The sequence below is a fragment of the Colias philodice genome, chromosome 1, assembly GCF_061535455.1.
Source record: "Colias philodice isolate Cphi_HAF_F1 chromosome 1, ilColPhil1 Martin Lab GWU primary, whole genome shotgun sequence".
NCBI classification, from domain to species: Eukaryota; Metazoa; Arthropoda; class Insecta; order Lepidoptera; family Pieridae; genus Colias; species Colias philodice.
Window position 1 is genome coordinate 9,931,026 of NC_143086.1, and position 16,329 is coordinate 9,947,354.

A 16,329-nucleotide genomic window follows, 5' to 3' on the forward strand; every position below is an offset into this window, starting at 1 on the left:
AGAATTAAAAAATCTTCAAGATCAGCCGTCTACAACCATGATTTGTGTTTAGATTTAATGTGACGCTCAATGTTTTACTGTTGAATATGATTATGGAAATTAGAAACAAAAAAAAATCAATTTGTTGACGCGTAGCATTGACCAAACGCAAAAACGGTTTTGATAATTATTAAACATACCTACATAGTTAGGGAGGCGAATAGGGGAATTTTCGGTAATACTCGAGCGTGGTAGTTTAAGATATGAGAGATACCTTAGACCTAATAGAACAACCTTGTAAACTATTTAGCTCTATATGTAGTGGCGCGCGCCTAGGATCAGATTAGTAAAAAAAAATCGATAGTCTGAAATACTCGAGCGTATCAGATTAAGATATTCGGGGTTGATTTTAGTGTTTTAAGACTAAATTTAACTAATCTGACGATAAGTCCTTGACGCCGCCGAGTTATAGGGTCGCGAACTTGTAAAAAAAAAACGTTAATCCGGCATTCTCGAGCGCGATTTTTATTTTTTTTTTATTTTGAAGAATATAATCTAAAACTTACTAAAAATACAAAATCTGCCGGTTTCCGCATGACCGGAAGTCTGGAGGAGCCATTTCGTCTTCCGAAAAACGCGTTGCAGCATATTATAAGTCGCGAACGATACATTTTACAAAAAAAAAAAGTTTAAATAAACAAAAAAGGTAATTTTATTTTACACAAAAAAGTCTACATTTTTGTCCAAAGTTAAAACTTTTTACATGAAGTATCATAAAAACTCGGTTTTTTGAGTATATCTCGAAAACTGAGGGTGTTAAAAAAATTGATATGAAATAACGATGATTAAAAAAAGAAACCCAAAAACCTTTTTCATTTTCACCAACATTTTTGTCAGATTAAGAAAATATGCTTTCAGGATACTGAGATAAACCTCCCCTATGAAAATCTGACGCGCTCGAGTATTTCAAAAATACTTTTTTTTGCATTTTCAAAAATTCATCGTAACTTATCGTCACGCCGAAATCGTCAGTTTTTTTAAGGGGAGCTTCCTTGGGGCCTAACACCCCTTCCGAAAATCTGACGCGCTCGAGTAAATTTTTTTTGTGCATTTTTGACTAATTTGTATGCCTTTGTATGCCTAGCCCCACCACGCAAACCGGCAGATTAGTATACCGTTGTTATCAGAGGCACTTGGGGCATACGTAGTCGAGAATGCCCAAGTAACTGTTTTTTTAACATTTTTGAAAAACCGTACACGCCAAACCCACCGCTAAAATTATTTTTACCATACAAGCGTTTCTTTTCGAAATTATTGTATCTTTCGATTTTGATAAGTCTCGACGGCGCCGTTGAATTACGCCATTTAGCTACCTCGCCTCCCTTATAACATAGAATAGAGGCTAAATACAATCACTCGTATGTCCTTTTTTGCATCTATTGAGTATTGCAGTCTTAAAAACCATTTGACTTAAGGGCGCGTATAAAGTCAAATCACCAATCAACTTTTAGTTGATACGTGTAATATTCAAGACCAAATATAAAAAATAAAATATATGTAAAACTTGATGATATTTTCGATTATATTGTCAGATCAAAAACATAAAATATTGAAATTGACTCGATAGAAAAAATTCACGAAGTTACCTCTAAATTTCACACTTTTACGTTTTTTACTGGACATGGTAATACTTATTAAGATTTTTTTTTCATAAACAATTATATTAAAACATTTGCAATATATTTGTCAGAGCATTTTGTGTAATTACTTTTAGTTTTGGTTTAATCACGATAAAACACTTTTGGCGCTTACTATATTTTTAATTACGCAAGAAATCATCTTCCATCGCACGTTCCGGGAGCTAAAAACATAATTCTATTTCATACATCAGACGCTATCGCTCCGTTGAGACGAGTAGACCACGCTAAAATTGCTGCGCCGTGTTTTATAATTACGCCGAATATTGATTTGTAAACAACAAAATGAGAAACGAGAACTAAAAAAGATTCAAATTGAAAAGATAACTAAATGTCGAAGGTAAGTTATAATAGTATTGTTATAATATTAATAAATAATAATTATAATATAAAAAGATAAGTCTTGATTTACCTATTTGAGAAAGTTTAGTTTCTGTAAAATAATTTCCGCGGGCTGAATATTGACGCGATAGCAGCAGCAACTATAGATAGGTAAATAAAATTCATAGTGGTACCTAATTCTTACAGTCGCGGTGCAATCAATCAAGTCAAGAAAGATTTATATTATTATTATTACTATAGGCAGATCCTATGTTCGCTCCAGTAAATAATAATATCAATAATATGTAAACCGGTTGTGAATAGTACATATATATTATATTTACAATCTGTATTAGATAATCATACATAACATCTATACATAGGTATAACAAATTCGTACGAAAGTCAAAACTGTACTTACATTGAATAGGTATTTTTTTATAATATACATAATATGTATATGTATATATATAATATATTCATAATCTGTATTACATAGTAATATGTAGTACATATCTATACATAAATATAGTTTTTAGAATTTTTGTACGTCTGTCTGTATGTATGTCTGGGCTCTAATTTTGGTGCAGATATAGCTTGAGACCTGAGAAAGGTCATAGGATGAGTTTTATCCCGTAAATAAAAAAAAACTGTCTGTGTTTGTCTGTTTGTTTGTACACGCTAATCTCCGGAACTACTGGACGGATTTGAATGAAAGTTATTTTGTTGTGTAGGTACTATTATATTATCCGGGAAATATAAAATAATAATTTATTTTGAAAACTGAAACACCTGATGCAGAACCGCAACAGACCACCTAAACTATAGATTCATTTGAGAAAGTTTATCCAGGCGAGTTTGGATATTATTATTTGTGTAAATTCTGTAAATTCGTTTCGAGAAAATCGGGAATGTTTTATAATATTATATATATATATATATATTATAGTATTACTATAGGTAGATTCCTATGTTTGCTCCAGTAAATAACCAATACAAGTTGTGAATAGTAACTACACATTATATATATTTACAATCTGTATTAGATAATAATATTACAATCACATAGGTATAAAAAAAAATTGTACGAAAGTAAAAACTGTACATTGAATATTTTTACGAATACCTACTTGGGGCGTGATTTTCAATCGATATAGGAGCCAAATTATAGAATTTTTGTCTGTTTGTCTGTATGTATGTCTGGCTCTCTAAGCTCTAACTTTGATACAGAGATAGCTTGAGACCTGAGAAAGGACATTGGATAGGTTTGTTCCCGTAAATCCTAAAAAAACTCTATGTGTCTGTTTGTTTGTACACGCCAATCTCCGGAACTATTGGACGGCTTTGAATGAAAGTTATTTTGTTGTGTAGGTATTATCTGGGCAATATAAATATACAAATTCGAAGATCTAGAATGTATGATGAGGGACCCTGAGATCACACTCTAACATTTATAGGAGTGACGTCAACAAAAATTGTTGCGTCTGATGGAAATTTTCTGTTGATTAAAAAAAATCAAAGATCTGGAACATCTGATATAGACCCATAAGAGCCCAGCTACACATTTATAAGAATGATTTTATTTTTAGAATAATTGCTGAGTCGAAAAATGTCGTACAATCTAATAGTCCATTGAATAAAAAGTTCTAGAGTGCGTGAGTTAGTAACGTAAGATGTTTCTTCGGAAACATGTCAAGAGTCCCTAGGTAATAAACATACTAAAACCCCGGGCCACTAGGAGGAGCCCCGGAGTGGGGGGAGGGGGAAAATGGGTCCATTTTTTTCATTTTTCGCTTAAATCTCAAAAACGGTACATGTTAGAGAAAAACTTTCAAGGAAAAGTTGAAAGGCCATAAAATTATCTACAAGTTGTACCTGAATCATTTTTTCCTATATCCTACCGTTTCTTAGTTATACGCAGTAAAACATGATTTTGGCTCAAACAATTTCCACATCAATCGATCAAAAAATATTTCTTTCTTCCAAAAAACTCAAAAGTGCAACTTGTGACCGGTACTGATAGATTGCTCTTAATTAGGTCTATAATTGGTAAAATAAACACATTCCTCCATGGAAGCCTTTAGGAGGAATCGATTGTCAAAATATTATATTATGGTAGTTTGAGTTACTGAACTTGATCTTTTTTATTTTTTTCTTCCAAAAAACTCAAAAGTGCAACTTGTGACCGGTACAGATAGATTGCTCATAATTAGGTCTATCATTGATAAAAATACTAGATTCCACCATGGAGGCGTTTACGGGGAATTGAATTTTATTAGGGTAGATACGATACTTGAACTTTTTATTTTTTTTCTTCCAAAAAAACTCAAAAGTGCAACTTGTGACCGGTACCGATAGATTGCTCATAATTAGGTCTATCATTGATAAAAAAACCAGATTCCACCATGGAGGCCTTTAGGAGGTATTGAATTTTATTAGGGTAGTTACGACACATGAACTTTTTAACTAACTACCCTAATAAAATTCAATTCCCCGTAAACGCCTCCATGGTGGAATCTGGTATTTTTTATCAATGATAGACCTAATTATGAGCAATCTATCTGTACCGGTCACAAGTTGCACTTTTGAGCTTTTTGGAAGAAAAAAAATAAAAAGTTCATGTATTGTAACTACCCTGATAAAATTCAATTCCCCGTAAACGCCTCCGTGGTGGAATCTGGTATTTTTAGCAATGATAGACCTAATTATGAGCAATCTATCTGTACCGGTCACAAGTTGCACTTTTGAGTTTTTTGGAAGAAAAAAATAAAAAGATCAAGTTCAGTAACTCAAACTACCATAATATAATATTTTGACAATCGATTCCTCCTAAAGGCTTCCATGGAGGAATGTGTTTATTTTACCAATTATAGACCTAATTAAGAGCAATCTATCAGTACCGGTCACAAGTTGCACTTTTGAGTTTTTTGGAAGAAAGAAATATTTTTTGATCGATTGATGTGGAAATTGTTTGAGCCAAAATCATGTTTTACTGCGTATAACTAAGAAACGGTAGGATATAGGAAAAAATGATTCAGGTACAACTTGTAGATAATTTTATGGCCTTTCAATTTTTCCTTGAAAGTTTTTCTCTAACATGTACCGTTTTTGAGATTTAAGCGAAAAATGAAAAAATGGACCCATTTCCCCCCTCCCCCCACTCCGGGGCTCCTCCTAGTGGCCCGGGGTTTTAGTATGTTTATTACCTAGGGACTCTTGACATGTTTCCGAAGAAACATCTTACGTTACTAACTCATGCACTCTAGACCCCCCTTGGAGGGACTCATTCAATGGACTATAACCAAATTAATCAAAATAAAGTTCTGGAGGAATGTGTGTCGTCGACTGCGTATGTTTATTTAAAAATAGTATCTATACTCGCTATTTCGACAGACTTTTTTTACGGATTCGTGCTCTATACTGTTTCCCTAATATTGTTTTTTTTTATATATTACATACAGACAGTTTTTTACTGTTTTATAATATGTATCGATTATCATTAATAATTATAAACAAATAATAATAAAAAGACATATTACATAATTTGTGATGATTTCAACTTCACTGTTTTATACAATTATTTTAGACAACATACCTACTAACTACCGAAAATACGCGTTGAACGAGCGAAGAATATTGTGTATAATGTAGCGTGCGATGAACTTTACGTACGTTGGATGAGCCGGGTGTATGAGGGTATTGTGAGGGCGCGCGGCATGGCGCGTAATGTGCGGGGCTTAATCGTAGAATTATCTGGCTTTATACGCACTCTTAATTTAAATATACTGCAGCTCTCGCGTTAACTGAATAAGAATGAAATAAATGACTATAGAAAATGAAGTTGCGATTCAAAAATAGATTTAACTGCGCGATACGATAATTACATCTTTCTCCAACTATCCATGTGTGTATACTTACTAATAATATGTTATTAGGATTATGTTCAATTAGAGCATAAGATTGCTCGTAATATTAATCATTATAGATTTATCTTCAAATTCTTCTCTAAATTCAGTTCGTGAAATTCTCCCGGAATCACTATTTAATCGCTTCTAGGGTCTTTGACCCTACCGCGTGTTCTTAAATTTAATACAAAAAAATCCACTTATAACTCTATCAGATCAATTGTGAATTATGATAGTTATTTAAATATAATGTCTATCATTTTTCAATAATAACGTATTTTTATGCTCCCGTAGCTTTTCTTTGCCCTTTATGTATCTTGCATAGAGGGTTCAAATCTGTGATTCAATTACATATTAGAGAAAATGATTTACATCCCGCGTTACTATTCACAGATTAAAATATAATCTAGCAATAACTTCAGATTTTGTAAAACAGATTCACATAAGTGCGTTATTGTGTACCTCCACCGTAAAACAGTTTAATCAAATGCACAATGCTACAAAACGTTCTAAAAAGAGACCTCGTACAAAGAGCATAATGTTACGTTATAAAATCCATTGAAGAGTAGTAGCTAGCTTTGTGAATGTAGGGACCGGTTGTGACGTAACTGTCTGGTTTCCACCCCGTGATGGCGCCGAAAATTTCGACTCGGGGTCACCCTACGGTTGTAGGTGCGTCCAAACCGTGGAAATATTTTATATTTCAGTACACGCCGTTACTTTATAGTAATAAATGTTATTAAATTAAAATGTTAATTTATATTATTACATTTTTCAAGCTGCTAAGGTTAACTATTCTAAGTATAATTAATTATTTATGTAGATTTATTATTATATAAATAGATGAACTTTCATTAACGGAATTAAAAAAAATAAGTATTATGAATCTATTTTAAAATAGATTCTTTAAGTTCTTCTTTGAAATGTAATCTTACAAGTTACACATTCTGAAAAATATTTGTGAGTGATGATCCCGATTCTTTAATCTCAGACACCTAGTCTAGACGATACAGTCTATTACCTAAAGTACCTACTGAGAATGATTATTTATACAAATCATAGGTAAAATCTGGATCGATAATAAATTTATTAGGTCGCGAAACTAGGTCACCTGAAACTAGTTGTTGACTGCAAATAAGTTTTATCTGTAATGCTATTTGTCCTTCTTGCACTAACTACGCAGTTCAAATATTTACTGAAAAAAAAAATGCAATCACATGCATGTCCTACATAACAATATTATACTTAATACACGTGTAAAGGTAAATAATCAAACGAAACATTAATTACATTGAACAAGATTTGTGACTTTTGACGTAAGCGCAGCGTCATCGAATTGAGCTGATGTTGAAATATTTTTTATATTGTTAAAAAGGCGTTCGAGTCGCCTGTTAGAAGTTGGAACACGCGGCTATCACGTGCCAACCGCGTGCGCAGGCCCATCGCTTCATGCCACCAGCTCGTACCTAGGGTTGCCACACTTTCCATATTTTAAATTTTTGGTATGAAATATTTGTGTATACTGTTTCAATTTAGTTATTTTCTTAATGACGTGAAATTGATTTCAGAATACCTTTCACAATCTGATTACTAATTGAGGTGTATGAAATAATAAATAGTGACTTTATTTCTTTGCATGTACATTTAAGATGTCGTGGCCACCCTGAATGTATGATGAATTCATAGATCAAGAACAACCAGAGCCTTTACCTATGATCTATATTGAATAATTTATAAGAAACTAACCATTGAATGTTAACTAATAAAACGTTACCTATGTGGAAATTGTGTCCTTAAGTACTATTTTCAAAACGACTTTATGTATACCCACGTCATTTGTCTACGTCACAGTATTGTATTCAGAGCCAATAGTTAAATGCGAAGATTTGTAACTTGGCATACAGAACGATTTGATTTATAATGACGCAATATTATGTAACAAGGAGGCTTGATTGCTCTTTTATTACCATACTACCTCTTATGTTTTCAGCACATAGTTGTAGGTTGGTATCTATGTAAAGATTATATTAACATGTATTATAAAATATACTCATTTTATTTATCATGACTAAAAAATGATATAAGATAGATGAAGATTTTTTATTTATTCTTTATTGCACTTATGCTAACATGAAAAAAATCACTGTTTATTATCTGGAATAACAAAATTATATAGTTAGGTACTTTATAGAATAACAAATAATACATAATTTACTTTTTCATATTTTTTAAAATAAGACTGCAACTTATATTTTAAATATAATTTCAGTAAATTAATAGGTGTAGAGTGAAGTAATGAATTGGAATCATTAACTAGATACATGTTTTACTGTTTCTTATATCTATATTCATTTTAATTATCTTTGCCAAGGACGTGAAAGTATTGCTTCGTAACGCAACGGTTACTTTATGTGCATTATCGCTTTTATTAGAGTATGTGCAATATTTATATTTAATACGTTTTTATTTTACATCTAGTACGCAAACGATGTTAGAATAAAAATAACGTCAACTGGTTATATCCAGTTCTAATGCTTGAATTAAGTAATTTATTATCTTTTTCTAGACAGACCGCATTATCTTACGGTATTTTAATGCTATTGCTATTAGCATAACATCGTACTTTAATTTAAATAAACATTTTGTTTCCTTTTTAAAAAACGACATAGAATTCTAAAGAATCGTAGAATTGATAAAATTAGATATTTGTAATATTAGACCGAATACAAAAAATAGAAGTAGGTATGCCATTGAGGATTAATGAGCTTTCTTCTATATATGTGGCTATACTTTATCATGAACGCGATAAATTCCGTAATTAGCACAAACAGCGTCATTTTATGTTTAGGTGTAGGTGTAGGGATAAACTGCCGTTTCTTTACACAATAACCAATACACAACATTGTCGTATCGACTTTCTCAATACAATACGTCGTATTTTATAAACCTTCGTTACAGCCTGCTTTTATACATATCTAGAAGTCTAGATATTAGGTACTAGTTACTTTAGTCGCAGGTTTCAAATAGATTCTATCGCTATAATTGATTTTAATTTTTAACGGATGTTCAATAACAGGATGATAATAATGAAACATATTCAGAGTCCAAAAATCAGATACCTATAAGATATTTTTCAAGATTACGAAATATTTTAGTCACAAACTGCATTCGTTTATCGCAATGCACACTTACACAGACACTTTAAATGTGTGAGTAACTCCAACGTAGAAATTTTTATCAAGATAATGATGGTGAATTATCACAATTTAGATTAAAACTATCTTCAAGTGTTCCTGACGCGACAGTTACGCATACCTACAGGTAGATATATTGTGTGAGGGCTTCGTTTTAAATGTTCCTACTTATGCAGCCCTACTAAGTATAAGTGCTTAGTGCATAGTTCCGATTTCATACGTATAAAAACTACTATAATCAGGTATCAACTATCAATGTAGATAAGTAAACTGTAATATCACACGTATAGGTACAAAAATATGACTTGATTAATTGATGTCAAGTGCTTAAAACACATTCCTTCCCCCCTAGTCAAGTGGCTTTCCGTTATCGTAGCGTTCAATAGAATAGACTACGAATGTATGAGATTGACGTAGGCTGTAGATAAACGTAGCTACAGCTTACGTCAATCTCATACATTCGTAGTCTATTCTATTGAACGCTACGCTAACAGAAAGCCACTTGACTAGGGGGCTTGTCATGTAAGTTAACAAAATTCCCCAAAAAACCATACACAAAGTCATGTTGTGATAAAATTAAGACTCTATCAGTATTATCAAAATAATAAAGTGAATCATACTGTGCAAGATGTCCGCGATTAGATATGCGATGAAGTTTTTATCTCAATTACCTGAAAATGTTTTCAAGATCGGAAGATCGATAGCCAAAATCTCTGGATAATATTCATACCTTCTTAAGATAGGCAATGTCTAAGACAGGTACGCGATAAAATCAAAATATATAGTTATAAATATCTTTATTTATGGAAAAGTTTGCAATTGGAGATATTTATTTGAAATAAAATACTTAGTATTATTATATAATATACTTATATAAAAGTTAGTAATAAAATGATATCTATATTGCATAATATTATAAAAATGTAGCCTCTATTATAGTCTATATATCATGAAAACTGAGTGTGACTTGAAATAACGTTCCTTCTTATAAATTCTTATTATAGGTTTAAAGAAATATTTTCTTATATTCTAATTAATTTTGGATTTTATAAGTATTATATTAATGATTTAATATAAATTATAATATAAAGAAGTATGCCATAGATCATTCTGTGATTATAATTTTATAGAAAGCCTACATTTCATCGCTATAATAACCGTTGAATGTGCAAAATTCATAACATATTTAATAAATAATACTTAATACATATTCTACATTTACACCATGTAGGCAGAATATTATACCCACTTTGCGTAAGTTTAATTGAAAAATGCATTGAAAAACGCTGTTTTAATATTTCTCAGAATGCGTAATTATGAATTTATAGCACAATGTATAACAAAATGATATGATACATTTGGAATAAATTTTTGATGTTCTGTTACACCAACCTACACATTTAACTAACCTACAAATAACTGATTAATTGTACTAGTTTATAAGTACCATAATCTATCATTTATTTGTAATCATTATCATAAAAACATTACTCTATTCGTAGAGAGTATGAAATATAAACGACTTTAATAAAAATTTACTATCTATATATTTTGTACTGTATAATACAGATGTGTACCTATGTACATTGTACAATAATGTACACAGTAACGATAATGCATCGCACAGGCCGGGGACTCCTCTATTGTTTAAGAATGAAGGTATAATCAAATCGCATTTATTCATAACACACAGCTTTAACATGCAACCTAAACTGAAAGGCATAAAATATACTTTTATTAGTAAAACTTCACCAAGGACGTGCTTATCTTATCTCTGTTGTGCGTGCTTGTATTAATCGATGGCGGTATGAAGTCATGAACGCCATTAAACATTTGATGCCCAGAATAATTGATATTGTGATCCATAACGCGACCAGACTTCACACAATCTTCATACATTCATTGTCATTGAGTGAGAAAGGATGCGTTAAATAATACGCGCCTACGACTCTATTACGTCATTTAAATACACACGCTAAGAATTCAGGAAAAATAAGAAAAAATATTAAGTATTTTTTTTATTTATCGTGCACCAAACATCGTATAAAAGTTGAATATCCTATAACGTGTTGTCTATACAAAATCATCTACGTATTTCAAAATATGAAATTTGTAAACACGTGAAGATTAATCGTTTGTTGAAATTTCACTTTGACAACACAAGAGCTATTTTAAAATGACATTGAAAAATTTGGCACTATTTTCTTTACGGGAAAAACATAAATATTATCTGCGACAATGTGTTTTAAAATCATTCAAGAAAAATTATTTCATATTTTCTTCTTTATTTATTACGAGAAATTATCAGTATAAGGAATATTTCTGAGTAAAGTTATAGTACATAACATAACTTGTATTACATATTGTGTCGACTGTCGATTACTCAAACTATTTCGTAACAAACGTTAAAACTTAAAAACACTACGATTCAAGAAATTTTCATTGTTTTTGGGAACGTTGTTTAAAAAGAGAGTTGTGACGTTTGTGAGCCCTTTGTTGGTCTACGAAAAAGCCAAACATAGTATCATATTGTTTGAACACGCATAAAGACTATTTGCAGATATCTTAACGTGCGGCCTCATTAGTATTTCGAGTGGTACAACAATGGGTACGTGAAAGCCGCTCAGGTAATCCGCCAGCTAACCGCCCACTTTGATGTAGGTAGAGTTGAATCATTGCATTTTGTACGCGGTTTGATGGCTCTACATACAAACTAGCGCTTCGTCGTTTTGCGACATCTCCTAAATCTCCTATATTCTAAATACTTTGAAAAATGGAGATAAATTCGGAATACAATAGTAAATCAGACTAAGACTTTATACTCATTCACGTTTCTTCCTGTCGCTCAGCGTTTTCAACTTGGTGGCCTAACTTAAAAATAATAATCCTATGGTGAAATACACTAACTTGAAAGTGGTAATTTTAAAAACCAATAAAATATTTAAAAGATAAACGTCACTTAAAGCGAAGCTTCGACTTGATTTATTTGTTCGTTGATGTCTTTTGTATTCGATTGAGCGCAACCCAAAACTTCTTGGAAACGCTATAAGCTGTTCGTAATGGCTTCTCTTTCTAGAAATTTCGACAACCTATTGTTTGCTGTTGTGTGGTTTTAGTTTCCCATGCTACAATTCCCTGGTTATTTTAAGAACACTTATCTTTTAAATCGATACCAAATCAGTAGATCTTGTAAAAAGTATCAATTGTATTTTGTAACGACACAATATTTCTAATATTTTTCAAAGTTCAATGGAAATTTTATAGTGGAAGGATTTAAAATTTAAAGCAGCGTTTATTCAAATAACATGTAAAACATTCATTATAACAAAAATTTGCCTTTTTCAAACTTCCTTTGTAATAACTAAAAATAATTTTGTAAGTACTTAAGTCGCATATTAAGCTAATCTTTGTCTATAAACGTTAAAATATTTCGTTTATTTATTTAGTTCATATATAAATTTTTCGCAGTGAGAAATTATCTTATATTTTCCACATTTATTTTATTAATATGAAAAAAAAAACAATATTTAATATTATTACAATACCTACACAGCTATTTATAGAACGTAAGATACACCGTAATAAATATTATGACATTTCAGATACAAAGATATTCAAATGATGGATTATATACTACACTATTTCAAGGTAGAGATTCAAACGAACGTGTAAAACCAGTATTCATTCTAAGCTTTCAAGCTTAGAGGTTCTGAAAGTGAAGCGTGTTTTATCTTTTTGCTGATACAAATTAACAAATCCAAAACCAGTTTAAAGCGCTTTACAAAGAGCGGTAAAGAACGGGTCGGAACTTGGAATTCTATGGGCTTTTACTGTGAATGGGTTTGAATTATGTCGCGGTGTCTGCAACAAGCTCGAGCGGGCCCGGTGTCCGAGGTGAACACGATAACGCGGGTATCCTTCTCGCTTGCGTGTGTTAGTACATCGGCTGAGGGCGTGTGCGTGTATGGGTGAGGAGCAACGCGTACGCGGCAAGCGGGCAGTGGAAATTTCCACAATTGTGTAATTTTGTCGGCGACCGCTTCGTGTCGAGCGCCCGCGGTCGCCATCGCCTACTCTACACTCTTCACATCGATTCGAGGCCAACTTTTGGCGCCACGCTTCAGCCCAAGTCGTATACGTAATGACTCGTCTAAGTACAAGTCAATAATCTACATCAGTCTTTCCCAACGTGGGCGATAACGCCCCCTTGTGGGCGCTGCAGGCCTAAAGGGGGGCGTTAAGAGACCCAGAAAAAAAAGGGGGCGTTGTGTAGGGCTTTGGGGTCGATTTATAATTTCATCTACCTAGCTAGGAAGACGCTTAGACACCGACTGAGCTCTCGATTTCGAGAGTCGACATCTTGTGAACATCAACTAATATTAATTAAGATATAGCTCAAACTCGGTTCGATATAATAGACCGCGGGCAATCATGTTTTAACAAGTTTTTGTTAAATAAGTAATCCGATTTGTACATTCCTGTATCAATCGGCTGGTTCTATAATACTTGTTCTTGCCACAGAACATATAAAAGGTGTTAGAAAGGCGTAGGCGGGGCAGACGCGCCAAGGATATGAGCACTGCTCACATCTATGCGATCGCGCTGTTTAGTCACTCGCTATCTGCAACGGAGAGAAGTACTGCGAACGCAGCGACAAAATTATGAGAAAATGCCTTCATGTGCGGTAATTACTTGCCGTGCAAGAAGCCAAGTGCTTAACTTAAACAAAGGAAGCATTTCTTTTCATCGGAAAGTAAAAAAACAACGATATTTTAGTATAAGTCTTTCAAAATGTCCTTCAAATAATTCATTACCCAATATACATTGCGGGCTGCATTCGCTCGTCATTTTCAACACGTCAATTAGAACGCGTAATGTAGTGCGTACAAGTGCGTAGCATCGCGGTATTAGCTCTTGGCGTGACGTGGCGACTTGCGGCTGTTTTTGAGTAAATTGGAACCTGATATCAACAAACTTATTGAACAGCATCAGATTCAACCTTCACATTAGTTTTATATAAGAATTGATTATGTTTGTTTTATTTTCAATAAAAGATACTCTGTCCGAATACTATAAAGTTGCGTTTCAATAATCAGTTATAAGTACTTAGCGGTTTTTAAGTATGTTTAAAAAGGGGGGCGTTAAAAAATAATTTATTCTTAAAGTGGGCAGTAGACAAAAAAAGGTTGGGAACCCCTGATCTACATCTTTTCACCGTTCACGCTGAAGTGGATGATTTTGAAACCTTCATAATGCAACGATTCAACAAACATGAAGGCCATAAAATTATAATAATACCTAGGGGATGGAGCATTTGTGAATTATGGGGTTATTCCAAAATTGGAAATTCAATGTTTGTAGAGTCATTCTGTGGTAGACTATTCTAATAATATTTCCATGTTGCTATAAAATTACCGTAGTTGTAGAACAATAACTTATAAGAGAAAGTTACAATATTCATTGTCAATAATTTATTTGTGAAATTACCCCAATATTTGTCATCAAGTGGTTAGGGAGCGTCCATAAATTACGTGAGGTGTTTTTGTCCATTTTTTGACCCTCCCTCCCCCTCTGGTGAGATATCATGAGATTTTATTGAACCCCCTCCCCCATCCCCCCATCTCACGTGAGATTTTTCAAAATGTGGGTTTCTTATGTTTATTTGTTATTGTAAAAAGAAAAAAAATTGCTTCGTGCTTTTGTTTACGACTAGTTAAAAATAGTAATTGATATTGCTGAAAGTTATAGTGTTATAACAAGGTAACAATAGAATATTTAAATCTTAACCGTAACATTAAAATCTTAAGTATGTTATTTGGATTAAATGGACCAAAAGAGTATAATTTGTTTTGTTTCGATTAAAAAAAATTGCGTGATATTTGCCGACACCCCCCCTCTCCCCAACGTAAGGTTAGATGAGATTTTACTCGACCCCCTCCCCCCCTAAAACAACTCACGTAATTTATGGATGCCCTCTTATAGAGTCGTGCGTATTTAATAAACTATCAATTATCGCGTCATATACACACTACTATTTAAATTTAATTTAGTAAATTTATAAAACATAGGGTATTATACGTGTTAAGTTTATTGCAAAATTCCTAAAAAAACTTTTAGGTATACCTAGGAAATATCTTTTTGAATTAAAATGCAAGAATATTAATTGTGTACCAATAAATTAATTCTAATCAATTAGTGCAAATATTAGAAATCACCAGGCAAGATTTCCTTTGAATCAAGGAAACTACCTTCAGTGTAAAAAGTGGAAAATATACAGTTGGTACATTCTTGGAATTTCAAATGTCTTGTTACATGACAATAAATTCTTGGAACTGATAAAAATATATTATAGGTTTAAAATAACTTGAACAACGTCAAATGAAACTCAATACAATGTCAACTTGACAACAATTTTGAAATGTACCTACTTATTGTAAGTATTCGTTATTTTTGCATTGACCAATACATCTACTCGTACTTGTATTATTTACGTAATTGTGTCCTATTGAGATTTATTTTACAACATAACATAAACATGAAATCGCATTCATGGAATATTATGAGTGAGTCCTTACAGTGGCAGTTAAACAAGACCAATAATAATCGTAAACTTCATAAACCGTTAATATATTATGCTAGCGATAAACAATTTCAGAAGATAGCCGTCTCTAGATTTATATTCTAATTCCCATTTTAATGCAACCTTTAGACGATTTAAGGAATTGTTGATTCAACTTTAATGTTCATTCCTGAAACTACAATTCTTAAAATGTATAATGTAAATGTGAGAAAATGTGAACGTCATACTAATTCGTCCTTTATCAAATTATTAGGTGTAAGGTACTTATTTGGTATGTGTATTATTAGTGGCCTATTGTACATGAGGAAAAATACTATTGTAAATTATACAGCATAGAAGACGAATTAATTTCAATAGGTTTATACTTTATATGTATATTCTAGTTTAGTTCCGTGGCTTTAATACAAACAGTGATATAATTATATGTACTTTTTTTAAATTACCAAAAAACAGCATTGTAATCGTGAATAAAAAAAACATGCATTATGGAAGATTTACATGTTTAAAAGTCCTATATTACACACATATACAATTTTGTATGGAAATCTCATAAAGTTATAAAAAGTGTATTGTTATCTTTATAGGTAGGTATATATGAATTGTGACTAGTATCGTTTGCGATTACATCATGACGTGTTTTATACTGAAGGAAG

At 32.2% G+C, this 16,329-nt stretch overlaps 1 protein-coding gene across 3 annotated transcripts in view; it reads right to left on the reverse strand.

The window, feature by feature from the left end:
* The window catches only part of LOC149491301 (proton-coupled amino acid transporter-like protein pathetic), a 33,646-nt gene that overhangs the window by 15,504 nt on the left and 1,813 nt on the right, over positions 1-16,329 (reverse strand). The window lies entirely within an intron of this gene.